The 6,934-nt window shown below is 33.3% G+C and overlaps 1 long non-coding RNA gene across 1 annotated transcript in view; it reads right to left on the reverse strand.

Annotated features, from left to right (window-relative positions):
* Positions 1-993: 993 nt before the first annotated feature.
* Positions 994-6,934, reverse strand: part of LOC106882993 (uncharacterized) — a 26,213-nt gene continuing 20,272 nt past the window's right edge. Inside the window, exon 3 of the long non-coding RNA XR_001411059.2 lies at positions 994-5,245. This is a non-coding gene — a long non-coding RNA (uncharacterized LOC106882993). The remainder of the gene's footprint in view (positions 5,246-6,934) is intronic.

The following is a 6,934-nucleotide window of genomic DNA, read 5'->3' on the forward strand; positions in this document are numbered from 1 at the left end:
AAAAAAAAAAAAAAAAAATGAAATTAGGGCTCCATTGACATCTTTTAAGAAGCAGAGTGAGTGTGTTTTATGAATGTCTAAGAATGATGAACTTTTTAAATGATGCAGATCTGTTTGATGTAAAGAAAAAGAATTACATGGGTTGTTAAAGATGACTAATTAAAGCTTTTAAACTTCATTTATCTTTTTTTTTTATCTGTTTACTCTGCTACAGAGAGAGAAATTGGATAGTGTTATATTTACTATAAAAAAATAACAAAAAAAATCTGATTGTCATTGCAGTTAGACATAAAAGAAAAGTACCTCAGTGAGCAGTCAGCAAAGAAGCAACCAACTATGGGAAGTTGTTTCATCTACCCAATGTAGCAGCAGCAGCCAAATCTCCCATAACAAATTCCCTACTATTTTGAAATTGAGAACCATTTATTTTAAAGCAGCATGCTTCCTAACAGTGAAGACCAGATGGGTAGAGCTATAAAGCTTGTTGGATGTATGAGATATTCCCAAGCATTTGATAGGTGTTCATGGCTTACATATTACAGTGCTCAGACAACAACAGTATTAATATACACAATTCACACTCCTGTACACAAGAGTAAGATTCTGACATGCATTTGGTTCACTATTTCATTGCCCATACAAAATACACTACATAAACATTTAAAAATCCAGTAAGGGTCAGTAGTTTCATATCCTGTCACCAATATTGTATAGCTCAGCTTTCAGTAATGAGTCTCCTTAGCTGAAAGTAAATGTTACAATATGGTGCATATGATGTAAGCAGCACCTTTGTAGATTAATTTTAAACTTAGGGACAATGCCACATATTTTGGGGGAAGGATATTGGTTAAATCAGCCCCTAGTACTTCACTGGTACTTATTTTGACCTGGAAGGATGAGAAGCAAGGCCAATTTTGCCAGGATTTAAACTTGGGTATAAAGAGGGTCAAAAATACTGGAGTTCACATCACAACCATGTGTTTTTGAGTTCAGTCCCATTGCACAGCACCTTGAACTTTCTTCTAATAGACAACCAAAGCCTTGTGAGTAAATTTAGTAGATAGAAACTGAAAGATTATTGTAAATAAATATATGTCTGTGTGCTGTCCTCTTTGTTAACATCTGCAATTGTTTGTACGAAAGTATGACAGGCAGTATTGTCAAACCTGTCAACAAAATGTCCGGCCACTTTGTGCTTTCAAAACCATGTCAAAAAAAGAGATCCCTTACTTGAAAAACAAAGGTTAGGATCAAGAAGGGTATCTGGTTGAAAAACAATACCTCAACATATTCAACCAACCTATGCAGGCATGAAGAAACATGTAAAACAAACAAATCATATTTTGACTACCAATTCATTGGCCAGCAGTTTTAATTTCAATCTGACTTGTGAGAAAAATTATGAAAGGCTAGGGTCCTAAGTAAACATTTATCTCTCTATTAATGCAATAGAAACCCTCATAGTGGATCACAGAGTCAGGAAATGGATCAAATTTATGCCAGGACAATTTTTGCATATTAGAAAAAGCAAAACCAATCCCAACAGAATTTGAATTTGGAACACAAAGGAATGTAAATAAATGTCAGAAGTTTAAACCTGGCACCCTTCTGATTGTGTAATTCCACTGTCCTAAAAGAAATAGATCATTTATAATGAATACCTTATTGATTAATGATAGGTTCTCGCTTAATTGTTCTATAAAGTTTTCCTCAAAGTGTGGCATAGTGATTTACACACCAGATATGTTATTTCTTTATTCAAGTGTTGGCAGCTGACCAAAAGCTGTAGGATCGTGGGTTTCAGATTTTGTATCTAGTGCTACACTATCAACAGGCAAAGATACTTATATCATGATGATACAGTTCACCCACTGACAAATAGATATTAAGAAGTGACAATTTACAACAGGAGATAAAAGGATTACTGTTTTGATTGACAAATGCTTATTAGTTTATAGTGCTAGGCAAAAATCATAGTATAGAGTTGAACCAAGCCCCGTTTTATCTCATTGCAAAAAGAGGAACCATTTCCCAACAGATAAGCTCCAGAACACAACAACACAATAAATCAGCTTCTATATGGTTGCTTGGCTTGATGAAAATAGCCAAGTCTTTCTTAATAAAAACATGCATTAATATAGTCCTTGATGTACTGGGGAAAGAAAAGATAAGACAATCATATTTTTAATAATTAAATAACAATAAGATGGAGTTATATGACAAAGAAAATTAGCGGTGAAGGTAGAAAATACTATGAAATGACAGCAGACAGATAAAAGATATTGGATAGCCAGCTCATTGACCAAGAGAGGAAAATCCATTGTAGACATATTTTCTGAATACTCTATTTTTCACATTATTTACATATCTAGATGTCTTAAAGACTGGGGAAACCTACTTGATTTTCTGGCAAAAAGCAAAAAACAATATTGTACCAATATGCAAGATAAATATTTATCCTTATTAGGTCTAGTTAAGTGAATCTGAATAGGATTCAAACCCATTATTAAAAGCTAATGAACAACATGTCAATTATACAAGCATTGTCTTTGCTCTGAAATTCAATATGGTGAGTATGGTGAAACTCAAAAACCTCAAAAGCATGAGGCTCTTTATCATTTAAGCTATAAGGGATTAGTTTGAGGGTTGATTTGGCTGACATTTTAAGTTATGCAGAATAAACATTTATTTATAACCTATAGTATTTTCTGAATTATAAATAGGAGTTGTGTTTATGCTTTTCCCATGTGCATTAGGATGTCTATATAATTGATAGAAACTTGCAGTGTCTCAACTTACTGCTGCACCTTGGTGCTTTTAATCTGTAAAGATTTCTTACATAGACAGACAAGGCCTCAGATTTATAGAAATAAAATTGCATAATATTGATACCTTTTCTGAAGGATATTAGTAAAAGTGAGTACAACCCGAAATCAAATCTGAACTTACCTTTATTGTGCAAGATAGTTCAATAGTGATTTTTTTTTTACAATAGCACAAGGCCGCAAATTTGAAGAGATGGGATACAGTTGATTGAATCAACCTCAGTACATGCTAGGTACTTACTTTATCATCCTTAGAAGGATGAAAGATAAAAGTTAACCCTAGTGAAATTTGAACTCAGAAACATAGTGGGATAAAACACTAAGTTAATTGTAGCTCTGTACCACTTCTGCCATTTCATAATTATGGTAAAAGACAAGATTCTTAAATTTAAAAATGGGAGGGAGTAGTTCTTAACGGATTTAGGAACATGGGCAAGAGTTTCGGATATAAAACTAAAAATCACAACTGTTTTCATTAAGGTCAGATATATTAAAAAAAAGGTGAAATTGTTTTTAAAGACATTCTTTCACATCAATGTAAGGAAGTCATTAATTGACAACTTTTTTTATGAAAAAGTTTTTGAAGGAATTTTTTTCTTCTTTTCAAGAGCATAGCTGCCTTAGGATGACAAAAATTGGTTCCCTTCTCATCAAAATTTCAGAAATGGCTCTGTAGACATGGTATCAAACCACTAGAACATAGATGATGAATTCAAATTTAACTTCAGGTGTTTAGATGTTTCTAAGAAAGACAATTCTATTTGCGTCGACTTAATTGCACCTGTTGTGTATCAGGTACTCAAATCTTTCAAGAAAAGTTACCTGCAGCAGATTAACATTTTATCTTGGATATCTTCTTCACTTATTTGTTATGGTACCAAACAACTATAAAGGAGATTCAATTGTGCATTTATATCCATGACCAAAGCACTTTAACTTTCCATAGTCCAACCTAAATAGTTGTAAGGTACTACATGGGGTTTAAATCATTGTTGTAAGGAGTTGTAGCATTATAGAATATAAATTCTCCATTAATAAGACCAGCATCCTGTCCAGGAGGAGATTTATCTCTCATTTGTTGAACACTATAAACCTGTGTTGAGTAGTGACTTCTCTGCATCTTCCTTGCAATTCAGCTGTATGATTTGGAATTAAAAATGCCAACAACTATAATCAGGACTCAGTAAAAAAAAAAAAAAAAAAGGGTGAGACTGAATGGGAATGAATTGCTTTTCTTTTTGCTTTTGTCTTATAAAGGTGTGTACCATCACATAACAGCTGTAAACTATTCAACAGAAGAAAAAACAACTTTTTTCTTCTTTTTTGGTTAATTTTGGACGAAAAAGTGACAAATCAGGACAATGATGTTAACCAGGCATTTCATGCTTCAAAATGGCAGGCTGGCACCATTATTGTTATTATTATTAAAGGCATTTAACTCAGTCCATAATTTAAATCCAAGGTACTAGAGGTACCACTGCAAACATTATTTAATAATGGCATTTTGTACAAGTTATTATTTAGCCTGAAGTGTTCGGGTGTGTTTGTAAGAAAGGAGGTCTTTTCATCTTTTCTCTTTCCACAATGTTATTTTTGAATAGTTGAGGGACTGGGAAAATTTCTGTAATGGGAAAAAATATATAACAATCACTCCTTCATTGATGTAATCATTTAAGTATAAGTGAATATGCACAACACAGTTGAAATACAGAACATTGGAAATGGGGGAGAAGAGAAAGAATATTTACAAAAAAATTGCATATGAATCAATTAAATAGAATCTTAAAAATAATGGCAGCGTATGTTTCAAAATCTGGTGATATTTTGAAGTCTCATTGCATATTTCAGCAAGTTTGTTTCATTGCATTGTTAAGTGTGAATCCTCTTTTTTATTGTTTCCCTTCTATTGGAAATAGAAAGCTTTGTGATCCCTACATTTTTCTTTTCCTCTTTTTTTAAAGAGTTATTTGCATCAGAAAAAAAAAAAGAAAAAGTAGAGAGAGACAGTGGGGGGGGGGGGACCTCAGAAACCATTTTCATTGGCTTGCTTTGAAAGTATCATATTCTCATCTACACTCTCTTTTTCTTCAACCATTTTGAGACAGTGAAAATATATTTTGGAAGAGGTTCTGCTTTGTTGACTGGAAGGACAGAGTTTTAAGCAAGCGTAGGCTTTCATTTTACTAGGTCATGGCATCAAATGTGGAGTCATAGATACAACCTGTCGTCTGTCGTTACAAGGTACTTGTAGTTTTGATCCTACGTAACGAGGCTGTGGCGCCGGCCACAATCGTTTTCGTCCACTGGTGCTAGTGGTGTTTGAACCACTATGAGCTTGCTCCAATGTCGGGTCTGGAGATACTTCATGTCGGCTACCATGCTGACTGGTCGTTTGTCGGAATGACAGAAAATTGGAGTTCCTATATAAAAAGAAAGCAACAAACTATATTATATATTATCACAAAATAAACACACAATGCATCAATATTGGTAAATTCTTGCTATTTTATCATCTCCAAGAGAATACGGAGGTGTTGCTTTTTTATGAGTTAGTCTAAAATCACATACATATATGGAAAAATTGCTATTTCGAATGAGAAAACATAAAGGTTAACCACCGCTTAGAACATCATGGTAATCGGTGTATATCCATGTTCCAATCAAATATTACGTATAATTGTCTTCTGATTTTCATTTGGTATTATATATATATCTGAAGAGTGTATATCCAAGAGCAGAATAAAATAGATTCAGTTTATCGTTTTATTGTAACATCATAAATTACTTAATCGTTATAAATGTTTCACTAGTGGACATTAATATGTTGTGTGGTCATCAATAGGCAGATGATTGCATAATCACCTTGAAACACCAGATCTTCAGAAGAAAATAGTAATTTAGTCCATTGTTATTTACCAGCCTTAGTTGGTTGGCAGTACTAAATGAGAATTGCATGGAAATTTAAGAAAATATTCTATATATAGCTGTTAAGAAAAGAGAAGTTATTTTTATTTTATTGGTGAAATAAAGATAGAGAAAGAGGGCAGGTTAATAGCTGTATTCAGGATGTCTAAGGAAAACAGAAAATTCAACACCTAAACTATTGCAGATCAAAAGTTAGTTATGCAGTTGGTAGTAGATAAAAACAGGTTGAACTGTACATACTTGTACACGCACGCTGACACATCCATATACATCTATAACATTTTATTCCCTTACACCCACCAACATATGTATACAGCCATACATCTAAGCATATCCATCTACACATATACAATAGGTAATGGAAGTCCAAATATGCACCCATGTGCATATATACACAATTCATCTTTATTTCCTCATATAAGACAATGATTTATATGTGCACTCCTCCCTCTTTCTCTCTATCTTTACCTCACTAATAAAATAAATATAATAACTTTCTTTTTCTTAATAGCTATATATAGAACATTCTCTTAAACTTACACAAAGTTCTCATTTAGCACTGCCTACCAACTGAGGTTGGTGAATAACTGGGTTGAATTACTATTTTCTTCTGAAGATCTGGTGTTTCAAGGTGATTATGCAATCATCTACCTAATGATTACTGTACAACACACAAGTATTCACTAGTGAAACACATGTAAAGATTATGAAATTTTAGATGTTAAAGGGAAGGGTATCCAACTGTAGAAATTAAACAAAATAATATGTATAAACACAGAGTTTGGGAGCAGTGATTTCCAGTGGAAAGTGAGTCAGACAATGATGACCCAACCACCCTATGCCAGCATGTAAAACTGACATACAATAATGTTACATGCATGAACATACATATTATCATATATATATATATATATATATACATACATACATACATACATATGTATATATACAAATGGAGTGGTTGGCGTTAGGAAGGGCATCCAGGTGTAGAAACTCTGCCAAATCAGATTGGAGCCTGGTGTAGCCATCTGGCTTCACCAGTCCTCAGTCAAATCGTCCAACCCATGCTAGCATGGAAAGCAGATGTTAAACGATGATGATGATGTATACAAACATGTACATCCATACACATGGCTATACATACATAAACACAGATATGTAGACATAAATATACATATAGACAT

The sequence above is a fragment of the Octopus bimaculoides genome, chromosome 3, assembly GCF_001194135.2.
Source record: "Octopus bimaculoides isolate UCB-OBI-ISO-001 chromosome 3, ASM119413v2, whole genome shotgun sequence".
Taxonomy (NCBI): Eukaryota; Metazoa; Mollusca; class Cephalopoda; order Octopoda; family Octopodidae; genus Octopus; species Octopus bimaculoides.